Source organism: Zea mays, chromosome 3 (assembly GCF_902167145.1).
Source record: "Zea mays cultivar B73 chromosome 3, Zm-B73-REFERENCE-NAM-5.0, whole genome shotgun sequence".
Classification (NCBI taxonomy): Eukaryota; Viridiplantae; Streptophyta; class Magnoliopsida; order Poales; family Poaceae; genus Zea; species Zea mays.
The window spans coordinates 182513482-182526283 of NC_050098.1; positions in this window are offsets into that span (position 1 = coordinate 182513482).

The following is a 12802-nucleotide window of genomic DNA, read 5'->3' on the forward strand; positions in this document are numbered from 1 at the left end:
TTGGACCCACCAGTTAGGCTAACCCTAGGCATGGCAGAGCCTAGGGATGGCAACAGATCAGATTCAGATCGGATATTGCAAATATCTGTCCGCAACCATATCCGCGGTTGCAACCAATATCCGCCCGCTACCATATCCACGGGTAGAAATTTATATCCATGCCCGTGCCCATTGGATTTCGGACGAGTTTCGGATATCCGTCGAATATGACAGACACAATCATCTATTTAACAATTCAATAGCATAGTTAGTGAAAGGGAATTAGGCTTTCACCTAGTCCCTAATTAATTTTGGTGGTTGAATTGCCCAACACAAATAATTGGACTAACTAGTTTGCTCTAGTGTACAAGTTATACAGGTGCTAAAGGTTCACACTTAGCCAATAAAAAGACCAAGTATTGGGTTCAAACAAAGGAGCAAGGGACAACCGAAGGCACCTCTGGTCTGGCGCACCGGACTGTCCGGAGTGCCACCGGACATGTCCGGTGCACCAGAGGACTCCGACTTCAAACTCGTCACCTTCGGGAAATTCCAGAGGCGACTCCGCTAAAATTCACCGGACTGTCCGGTGTACACCGGACAGTGTCCGGTGCTCCAAGGAAGAGCGGCCTCCGGAACTCGCCAGCCTCGGGAATTCATTTCAACTGCTCCGCTATAATTCACCGGACTGTCCGGTGTAACAGCGGGGCAACGGCTATTTCGGCGCCAACGGCTACCTGCGACGCATTAAATGCGCGCGCTGTGCGCGCAGAGGTCAGGCATGCCCATGCTGGTGCACCGGACAATCTACAGTGCATGTCCGGTGCGCCACCGGACATCCAGGCGGGCCCAGAAGACAGAACTCCAACGGTCGAACCCAACGGCTTTTGGTGACGTGGCTGTCGCACCGGACATGTCCGGTGTGCACCGGACTGTCCGGTGCGCCATCGAACAGACAGCCTCACCAAACGGCTAGTTTGGTGGTTGGGGCTATAAATACCCCCAACCACCCACCATTCATGGATCCAAGTTTTTCCACTTCTCAACTACTTACAAGAGCTCTTGCATTCAATTCTAGACACACCAAAGAGATCAAATCCTCTCCAAATTCCACACAACGCCCTAGTGATTAGAGAGAGAGATTTGCTTGTGTTCTTTCGTGCTCTTGCGCTTGGATTGCTTTCTTCTTTCTTGATTCTTTCATTGCGATCAAACTCACTTGTAATTGAGGCAAGAGACACCAATCTTGTGGTGGTCCTTGTGGGAACTTTGTGTTCCAAGTGATTGAGAAGAGAAAGCTCACTCGGTCCGAGGGACCGTTTGAGAGAGGGTAAGGGTTGAAAGAGACCCGGCCTTTGTGGCCTCCTCAACGGGGAGTAGGTTTGCGAGAACCGAACCTCGGTAAAACAAATCCACGTGTCTCACTCTTTATTCGCTTGCGATTTGTTTTGCACCCTCTCTCGCGGACTCTATTATATTTCTAACGCTAACCCGGCTTGTAGTTGTGATTACTTTTGAGAATTTCAGTTTCGCCCTATTCACCCCCCCTCTAGGCGACTTTCAATTGGTATCAGAACCCGGTGCTTCATTAGAGCCTAACCGCTCGAAGTGATGTCGGGAGATCACACCAAGAGGGAGATGGAGACCGGCGATAAGCCCACTACGAGCCACGGGAGCACTTCATCGGAAGAGTCCCGCACCAAGAGGAAGGAGATGAAGAAGGACTCCTCCAAACGGAAGGAGAAAAGATCTTCTTCTTCTCACCACAAAGAGAAGAAGGAAAAATCTTCTTCCCACAAGTCGCATCGGAAAGGCGACAAGCACAAGAGGATGAGGAAGGTGGTCTACTACGAGACCGACACTTCATCAACATCGACCTCCGACTCCGATGCGCCGTCCGTAACTTCTAAGCGCCAAGAGCGCAAGAAGTTTAGTAAGATCCCCTTACACTATCCTCGTACATCTAGACCTACTCCATTACTTTCCGTTCCATTAGGCAAACCGCCAACCTTTGATGGCGAAGATTATGCTAGGTGGAGTGATTTAATGAAATTTCATCTAACCTCACTCCACAAAAGTATATGGAATGTTGTTGAGTTTGGAGCACAGGTACCATCAGTAGGGGATGAAGACTATGATACGGACGAAGTGGCCCAAATCGAGCACTTCAACTCTCAAGCTACACCATACTCCTAGCCTCTCTAAGCAAGGAGGAATACAACAAGGTGCAAGGGTTGAATAATGCAAAGGAGATTTGGGACCTACTCAAGACCGCGCACGAGGGTGATGAACTCACCAAGATCACCAAGCGGGAAACGATCGAGGGGGAGCTCGGTCGCTTCCGTCTTCGCCAAGGGGAGGAGCCACAAGATATGTACAACCGGCTCAAAACCTTGGTGAACCAAGTGCGCAACCTTGGGAGCAAGAAATGGGATGACCACGAGGTGGTTAAGGTTATTTTGAGATCACTTATTTTCCTTAACCCTACTCAAGTTCAATTAATTCGTGGTAATCCTAGATACACACTAATGACTCCCGAGGAAGTAATCGGGAATTTTGTGAGCTTTGAATGTATGATTAAAGGCTCAAAGAAAATCAACGAGCTTGATGAACCCTCCACGTCCGAAGCACAACCGGTGGCATTCAAGGCGACGGAGGAGAAGGAGGAGTCTACACCAAGTAGACAACCTATTGACGCCTCCAAGCTCGACAATTAGGAGATGGCTTTAATCATTAAAAGCTTTCGCCAAATCCTCAAGCAACGGAGGGGGAAGGACTACAAACCCCGCTCCAAGAAAGTGTGCTACAAATGTGGTAAGCCCGGTCATTTCATTGCAAAATGTCCTATATCTAGTGACAGTGACAGGGGCGACGACAAGAAGGGAAAGAGGAGAGAAAAGAAGACGTACTACAAGAAGAAGGGCGGCGATGCCCATGTTTGCCGGGAGTGGGACTCCGACGAGAGCTCCACCGAGTCCTCCTCCGACGAGGACGCCGCCAACATCGCCGTCACCAAGGGACTCCTCTTCCCCAACGTCGGCCACAAGTGCCTCATGGCAAAGGACGACAAAAGGAAGAAGGTTAAATCTAAATCCTCCACTAGATATGAGTCCTCTAGTGATGATAATGCTAGTGATGAGGAAAATAATTTGTGTACCCTTTTTGCCGACCTAAACATGCAACAAAAAGAAAAATTAAATGAATTGATTAGTGCTATTCATGAGAAGGATGATCTCTTGGACTCTCAAGAGGACTTCCTTGTTAAGGAGAACAAAAAGCATGTTAAGGTCAAAAATGCTTATGCTCTACAAGTTGAAAAATGTGAAAAATTGTCTAGTGAGCTAAGCACTTGCCATGGGACTATTGACAACCTTAGAAATGAAAATGCTAGTTTAATTGCTAAGGTTGATTCTCATGTTTGTGATGTTTCAATTCCCAATCTTAGAAATGATAATGATGATTTGCTTGCTAAGATTGAAGAATTAAACATCTCTCTTGCTAGCCTTAGGATTGAAAATGAAAAATTAATTGCTAAGGCTAAAGATTTTGATGTTTGCAATACTACCATTTCCGACCTTAGAACCAAGAATGATATGTTGGATGCTAAGGTTGTTGAATTAAAATCTTGCAAACCCTCTACATCTACCGTTGAGCACACTTCTATTTGTACTAGATGTAGAGATGTTGATATCAATGCTATTCATGATCACATGGCTTTAATTAAACAACAAAATGATCATATAGCAATATTAGATGCTAAAATTGCCGAGCATAACTTAGAAAATGAAAAGTTTAAATTTGCTAGAAGTATGCTCTATAATGGGAGACGCCCTGGCATCAAGGATGGCATTGGCTTCCAAAGGGAAGACAATGTCAAACTTAATGCCCCTCCTAAAAACTTGTCTAACTTTGTTAAGGGCAAGGCTCCCATGTCTCAGGATAACGAGGGTTACATTTTGTACCCTGCCGGTTATCCCGAGAGCAAAATTAAGAAAATTCATTCTAGGAAGTCTCACTCTTGCCCTAACCATGCTTTTATGTATAAGGGTGAGACATCTAGCTCTAGGCAACCAACCCATGCTAAGTTGCCTAGAAAGAAAACTCCTAGTGCATCAAATGATCATGACATTTCATTTAAGACTTTTGATGCATCTTATGTGCTTACTAACAAATCCGGCAAGGTAGTTGCCAAGTTTGTTGGGGGTAAACACAAGGGCTCCAAGACTTGTGTTTGGGTACCCAAAGTTCTTGTTTCTAATGCCAAAGGACCCAAAACCATTTGGGTACCTAAAGTCAAGAACTAAAACTGTTTTGTAGGTGTATGCATCCGGGGGCTCAAGTTGGATACTCGACAGCGGGTGCACAAACCACATGACAGGGGAGAAGAAGATGTTCTCCTCATATGAGAAAAACCAAGATCCCCAACGAGCTATCACATTCGGGGATGGAAATCAAGGTTTGGTCAAAGGATTGGGTAAAATTGCTATATCACCTGACCATACTATTTCCAATGTTTTTCTTGTAGATTCTTTAGATTACAATTTGCTTTCAGTATCTCAATTATGTCAAATGGGCTACAACTGTCTCTTTACTGATGTAGGTGTCACTGTCTTTAGAAGAAGTGATGATTCAATAGCATTTAAGGGTGTGTTAGAGGGTCAGCTATACTTGGTAGATTTTGATAGAGCTGAACTCAACACATGCTTAATTGCTAAGACTAACATGGGTTGGCTCTGGCACCGCCGACTAGCCCATGTTGGGATGAAGAATCTTCATAAGCTTCTAAAGGGAGAACACATTTTAGGACTAACAAATGTTCATTTTGAGAAAGACAGGATTTGTAGCGCATGCCAAGCAGGAAAGCAAGTTGGTGCCAATCATCCACACAAGAACATCATGACGACCGACAGGCCGCTTGAGCTACTCCACATGGATCTATTCGGCCCGATTGCTTACATAAGCATCGGCGGGAGTAAGTATTGTCTTGTAATAGTGGATGATTATTCTCGCTTCACTTGGGTGTTCTTTTTGCAGGAAAAATCTCAAACCCAAGAAACCTTAAAGGGATTCTTGAGACGGGCTCAAAATGAGTTCGGCTTAAGGATCAAGAAAATTAGAAGCGACAACGGGATGGAGTTCAAGAACTCTCAAATTGAAGGCTTCCTTGAGGAGGAGGGCATCAAGCATGAGTTCTCTTCTCCCTACACCCCACAACAAAATGGTGTAGTGGAGAGGAAGAATCGAACTCTATTGGACATGGCAAGAACCATGCTTGATGAGTACAAGACACCGAATCGGTTTTGGGCCGAGGCGGTCAACACCGCTTGCTACGCCATCAACCGGTTATATCTACACCGAATCCTCAAGAAGACATCCTATGAACTTCTAACCGGTAAAAAGCCCAATATTTCATATTTTAGAGTTTTTGGTAGCAAATGCTTTATTCTTGTTAAAAGAGGTAGAAAATCTAAATTTGCTCCTAAAACTGTAGAAGGCTTTTTACTAGGATATGACTCAAACACAAGGGCATATAGAGTCTTTAACAAGTCCTCAGGACTTGTTGAAGTTTCTTGTGATGTTGTGTTTGATGAGACTAACGGCTCTCAAGTAGAGCATGTTGATCTTGATGAGATAGGTGAAGAACAGGCTCCGTGCATCGCGCTAAGGAACATGTCTATTGGGGATGTGTGTCCAAAAGAATCCGAAGAGCCTCCAAGTGCACAAGATCAACCATCCTCCTCCACTCAAGCATTCCCACCAACTCAAAATGAGGACGAGGCTCAAGTTGATGAAGGAGAAGATCAAAGAAATGAGCCACCTCAAGATGACAACAATGATCAAGGGGGAGATGCCAATGATGAAGACAAGGAGGATGAAGAACCAAGGCCGCCACACCCAAGAGTCCACCAAGCAATACAACGAGATCATCCCGTCGACACCATCCTCGGCGACATTCATAAGGGGGTAACTACTAGATCTCGTGTTACACATTTTTGTGAGCATTACTCTTTTGTTTCCTCTATTGAGCCTCACAGGGTAGAGGAAGCACTCAAAGATTCGGATTGGGTGGTGGCAATGCAAGAGGAGCTCAACAACTTCACGAGAAATGAGGTATGGCATTTGGTTCCACGTCCTAATCAAAATGTTGTAGGAACCAAATGGGTCTTCCGCAACAAGCAAGATGAGCATGGTGTGGTGACAAGGAACAAAGCTCGACTTGTGGCCAAGGGATACTCCCAAGTCGAAGGTTTGGATTTCGGTGAAACTTATGCACCCGTAGCTAGGCTTGAGTCAATTCGTATATTATTGGCCTATGCTACTTACCATGGCTTCAAGCTTTATCAAATAGACGTGAAGAGTGCCTTCCTCAATGGACCAATCAAGGAAGAAGTCTATGTTGAGCAACCTCCCGGCTTTGAAGATAGTGAGTACCCTAACCATGTTTATAAGCTCTCTAAGGCGCTTTATGGGCTCAAGCAAGCCCCAAGAGCATGGTATGAATGCCTTAGAGATTTCCTTATCGCTAATGGTTTCAAAGTCGGAAAGGCCGATCCTACTTTATTCACTAAAACTCTTGACAAAGATTTGTTTGTATGCCAAATTTATGTTGATGATATTATATTTGGGTCTACTAACGAATCTACATGTGAAGAATTTAGTAGGATCATGACACAGAAATTCGAGATGTCTATGATGGGGGAGTTGAAGTATTTTCTAGGATTTCAAGTTAAGCAACTCCAAGAGGGCACTTTCATTAGCCAAACGAAGTACACTCAAGACATTCTAACTAAGTTTGGAATGAAGGATGCCAAGCCCATCAAGACACCCATGGGAACTAATGGGCATCTCGACCTCGATACGGGAGGTAAATCCGTCGATCAAAAGGTATACCGGTCGATGATTGGTTCATTGCTTTATTTATGTGCATCTCGACCGAACATTATGCTTTTCGTTTGCATGTGTGCAAGATTTCAATCCGACCCTAAGGAATCCCACCTTACGGCCGTAAAACGAATCTTGAGATATTTGTCTTATACTCCTAAGTTTGGGCTTTGGTACCCTCGGGGATCCACATTTGATTTGATTGGTTATTCGGATGCCGATTGGGCGGGGTGTAAGATTAATAGGAAGAGCACATCGGGGACTTGCCAGTTCTTGGGAAGATTCTTGGTGTCTTGGGCTTCAAAGAAGCAAAATTCGGTCGCTCTTTCTACCGCCGAAGCCGAGTATATTGCCGCAGGACATTGTTGCGCACAATTGCTTTGGATGAGGCAAACCCTGCGGGACTACGGTTACAAATTAACCAAGGTCCCTTTGCTATGTGATAATGAGAGTGCAATCAAAATGGCGGATAATCCCGTTGAGCATAGCCGCACTAAACACATAGCCATTCGGTATCATTTTCTTAGGGATCACCAACAAAAAGGGGATATCGAGATTGCATACATTAATACTAAAGATCAATTAGCCGATATCTTTACCAAGCCACTTGATGAACAATCTTTTTCCAAACTTAGGCATGAGCTCAATATTCTTGATTCTAGGAACTTCTTTTGCTAATTTGCACACATAGCTCATAAGTATACCTTTGATCATGTCTCTTTTATATATGCTATGACTAATGTGTTTTCAAGTGTATTTCAAACCAAGTCATAGGTATATTGAAAGGGAATTGGAGTCTTCGGCGAAAACAAGGCTTCCACTCCACTCTACTACTCATCCTTCACCGTCGCTACGCGTCACTCTCCATCTTTGGTATAATCTTCACTCATATGTTTTACTTGCCAAAGAGGAGAAAGTAGTCTTCAAGGGCTTATTTCTCACTCAAAGTATCCGTTTTTGGCGATTCATGCCAAAGGGGGAGAAAGTATGAGCCCAAAGCAAAAGGACCGCACCACCACCCTAATTTTAAAATTAATGGTTTTCAATTGGAAAATTTCAAATTGGTATCTCTTTGTGTTCTAAAGGGGGGAGCAAGTAGTATTTTCAAAACGTGATATCTTAAAACCCTCTTGAACACTAAGAGGAGAATTTATTTGAGGGGGAGTTTTGTTTAGTCAAAGGAAAAGCATTTGAAACAAGGGGAGAAAATTTTAAACTTGAAAATGCTTTGCAAAAATCTTATTCATCTACCTTTGACTATTTGCAAAAGAACTTTGAAAAGGATTTACAAAAAATATTTTGCAAAAACAAAACATGTGGTGCAAGCATGGTCCAATATGTTAAAAATAAAGAAACAATCCATTCATATCTTGTAAGTATTTATATTGACTCAATTCCAAGCAACCTTTGCACTTACATTATGCAAACTAGTTCAATTATGCACTTTTATATTTGCTTTGGTTTGTGTTGGCATCAATCACCAAAAAGGGAGAGATTGAAAGGGAATTAGGCTTTCACCTAGTCCCTAATTAATTTTGGTGGTTGAATTGCCCAACAAAAATAATTGGACTAACTAGTTTGCTCTAGTGTACAAGTTATACAGGTGCTAAAGGTTCACACTTAGCCAATAAAAAGACCAAGTATTGGGTTCAAACAAAGGAGCAAGGGACAACCGAAGGCACCTCTGGTCTGGCGCACCGGACATGTCCGGTGCACCAGAGGACTCCGACTTCAAACTCGTCACCTTCTAGAAATTCCAGAGGTGACTCCGCTAAAATTCACCGGACTGTCCGGTGTACACCGGATAGTGTCCGGTGCTCCAAGGAAGAGCGGCCTCCGGAACTCGCCAGCCTCGGGAATTCATTTCAACTGCTCCGCTATAATTCACCGGACTGTCCGGTGTAACAGCGGGGCAACGGCTATTTCGGCGCCAACGGCTACCTGCGACGCATTAAATGCGCGCGCTGCGCGCGCAGAGGTCAGGCACGCCCATGCTGGTGCACCGGACAATCTACAGTGCATGTCCGGTGCGCCACCGGACATCCAGGCGGGCCCAGAAGACAGAACTCCAACGGTCGAACCCAACGGCTTTTGGTGACGTGGCTGTCGCACCGGACATGTTCGGTGCGCCATCGAACAGACAGCCTCACCAAACGGCTAGTTTGGTGGTTGGGGCTATAAATACCCCCAACCACCCACCATTCATGGATCCAAGTTTTTCCACTTCTCAACTACTTACAAGAGCTCTAGCATTCAATTCTAGACACACCAAAGAGATCAAATCCTCTCCAAATTCCACACAACGCCCTAGTGATTATAGAGAGAGATTTGCTTGTGTTCTTTCGAGCTCTTGCGCTTGGATTGCTTTCTTCTTTCTTGATTTTTTCATTGCGATCAAACTCACTTGTAATTGAGGCAAGAGACACCAATCTTGTGGTGGTCCTTGTGGGAACTTTGTGTTCCAAGTCATTGAGAAGAGAAAGCTCACTCGGTCCGAGGGACCGTTTGAGAGAGGGTAAGGGTTGAAAGAGACCCGGCCTTTGTGGCCTCCTCAACGGGGAGTAGGTTTGCGAGAACCGAACCTCGGTAAAACAAATCCACGTGTCTCACTCTTTATTCGCTTGCGATTTGTTTTGCACCCTCTCTCGCGGACTCTATTATATTTCTAACGCTAACCCGGCTTGTAGTTGTGATTACTTTTGAGAATTTCAGTTTCGCCCTATTCACCCCCCCTCTAGGCGACTTTCAGTTAGTCAAATTTCTTCCCAGTTCACCATCATACACAATAAAACTTAATAAAAGAATTATTATGAGCCCGTGGCCCTCAGTTAGGGGTACTAGAGCTTGGAAGGGGCCACGGGGTACAACACAGGAAGCCAGCAAGGCTATATGGGGCGGCCAATAGTGGGAAATTGGGAGAGTTAGGCGTGGGGTTCATGGTGTTAGGGTTTGTTCTTTGCTATGTAATATGTGTTAGGCAAAAAATACACTATGGGTCGATTTCGGATAACCCACGGGTAGAATGTAATATCCTAATCCATGCCCACCTGACTTCGGGTCGGATTCGGGTCTGACCCACGGGTCAAAACATGTATCCATACCCGGCTCAGTCGGATCAGATATCCGGCGGATATCCAAATCCACGGGTCAAATTGCCATCCCTAGCAGAGCCTGCAGGAGAGCCACCGAGGCGAGGAGCCCTCGTAGACATCGATGGAGTAAGCTATCATCAACGTGAAGTTGTGACCAGGAAAAATGACAAGAAGAAAGGGGCTCTTACTTGGGCCCTTAAACTTTCCAGCAGCCTAGAAACATAGGGACCACACCTTGGGTTGTTGTTGTTGTCGCTGTTGCTGAGAGCGATCGGGCCCATACAGCAACAATAGTGTGTTGGTAGGAGGCTGTGTGCCATGGGCTTGGGGGCGCCCTGCGTCCCCACCTCCGCTGCCCTTTGGTGTTTCACGGGAGGATCTCTGACGAAAGTCCTGTCATCGCGACGCAGCCTGTGCTGCCTCTCCTCCTCCGACCCCCAGAAGCGCTAGGGCGTAGTTACTATTAGCGGGGCTCTTCGCCTTGCTCAAAGGACTGGGGGCCATGCCTCCAGGTCAAGACCCCACCTAGCATGCTAGAGATCTAGATTCCATGGTTGGCGTCACCCCCAACTGTCGGATCGCTAGCCGCTATCGTCAAGGGTCGACTGCATTGCCATGACTGTCGCCCTCAAGTTCTGATCCTCACAGAGCAGCGTGATTTTCTGGGAGAGGATTAGATTCTCAGGGATGAAGGGCTCACCTGTCATCCTGTGCATCATAAACTCCATCATTTCCTAAGCCAGGTCAGAGTTGTCTTCACGCTGAAGTCTGTTGAAATCGTTGATGTAAGTGTAGTTGCACGCCAGGCGTGACCTCTGCCACAGCGGTGCAAGCTGGAGCTTCAAGAAGTCGCCAAACATGTGCATCGACGTGAGGCCGTCCGAGGCCAGGGCATTGATCCTGTCCAGCATGGAGTTGAACCCCTCTGTAGAGATGGCTTGTCCCTCCAGCTCTTGCGGTTCAGGGTGGACCCTTCGGTCGATAGAGTAAAGCACTCGCTGGCTTCGGTGCTAACAACTAGGGCTGGGCACTTTTAAACCGAACACCGAACCGAACCAAGCCAAACCGAACCGAAATTTCAGTTTTTTCGGTTGATCGGTTCGGTGTCGATTATTGTTTGTGTGCAAATCGGTTTTTGGTGGCAGTGTCGGTTTCCAGCTTGCAAGAACCGGACACCCGAACAACCGAAGGACTACTACGATAGTGCGGTTGGCTGGTTGTTTTGCTCCAATTTGAAATTATTTGATGAATCAGCCCATGGCCCACCTTGGCCCATCAACCATCCCACGCACGTCAAGTTAGTGGACAGCACGCATGGGCCACGGTGGTGAGCAGCCAAGCATAGCGCTAGTGGGAATTTGGGATGCTAGGACATTGGTGCACTGAAGTTTGGTGGATTTTAGTATAAACCGAACACCAAACCGGAACACCGAAAACCGAAGACGTCGGTTTTTCGTTTGGCTAAGCACCAATCAGTTCTCTGTTTCTCAAAACCGAAGTTTTCTAACACCCGAAAAATCGAACTGAATATACCGAAAAACCGATTGCCCACCCCTACTAACAACCACCCACTCGCTATGCCAGTTCTCCCACCTCGCTCCAGCAAGAGAAAGGATGTACGAAACCGATGGGTCTGAGTGTCTGACCTCATCTAGAAATAGTAGGCACTAATGTCATCCCTGCACTTCCCGGATTTCACTAGCATAAAGAAGCGGCGGAAGAGGGAAGTGTAGGGGACACCCATGAACATCTCGCACAGGTGGACAAATATTGTCGCCTGGAGGATGGAGTGAGGCGTGAGGAGCTGAAGCTGAAGTTCGAAAGCATCCAACAGGAGGAAGAAGCTCGAGATTGACAGGTCAGGCCCAGAAGAAACATAGGAGGTGAAGAGGACGAACTCCCCAGGCTGTAGGGTGCCAAGGGGGAGGGAGCCTGCTCAAATCATCTTAGCACGGTCCGACATAGTCCACCCGAGCAATAGGAGCACCACGTTGAGCTCCTCTCGGCACTGGTAGCGACGAGGATGACCGAGGGAAGCCATGGTGGTGGTGGCGGCTAATAAGGGACAAGGATGCATGAAGGCAAAGGGGAACAACTATTTGGGAGAGGAAGCAAATGCCAAAAGGTAACCGCAGCATGCAGGACAAACCCTTATTTAGGTGGACTTGCCCGTGCGCCCCTGACGCGTCGCACGAAACGATGAGCTGCACCCACGCTAGTTGCAAGCGACCTTGACCATGACATGTGGGCCTGGGGCCGCCAGTTAGTTGTAGTGGAAGCTACGTGCGCGGGTGAAAGAAGGGCGAAGTCTGAACCACCGAGCAAGCAATGAGTGCTCTCCCGAGAACCGTCATGGTGGTAAAAACCTTTTTTACTACCGTAGAGGTAACGAAGAACCACACACATGACTGGGCATACCACCAGGCGTGGGGGCCGCAAGTCAGTGAGCCGATAGGATAGACATGATAGCAAACGATCTGATGTCTAGTGTGACAACAGACGTGCCCCCCGTACGTCGGTCAGAGTTGGATTGTTTGGAGCAAGATTGTCGTTGTGGCCCCACCTACAGGTTCAAAAAACTCTCCTGAGGTGGGTCTGGGGCCCACTATCGGTACCTCGTAACTGGGGTACACACTTCTACTATGCCAAGATAGAGACCCGCGTGGTTAGCCCTATCCGTGCGCTAAGGAACTGAGCAGTCGACCCCATAGGACCGGACCCGTCTGATAGCATCGTTAGCCTCGGGACCTGCTCTCAACTCAGGAGTAGGTCTGATGCTGACACGTGTCCAGGTAGGGGAAAAAGCTCACGAACTACACCAACATGTCCCGACCCGCAAAGGCGGGCCC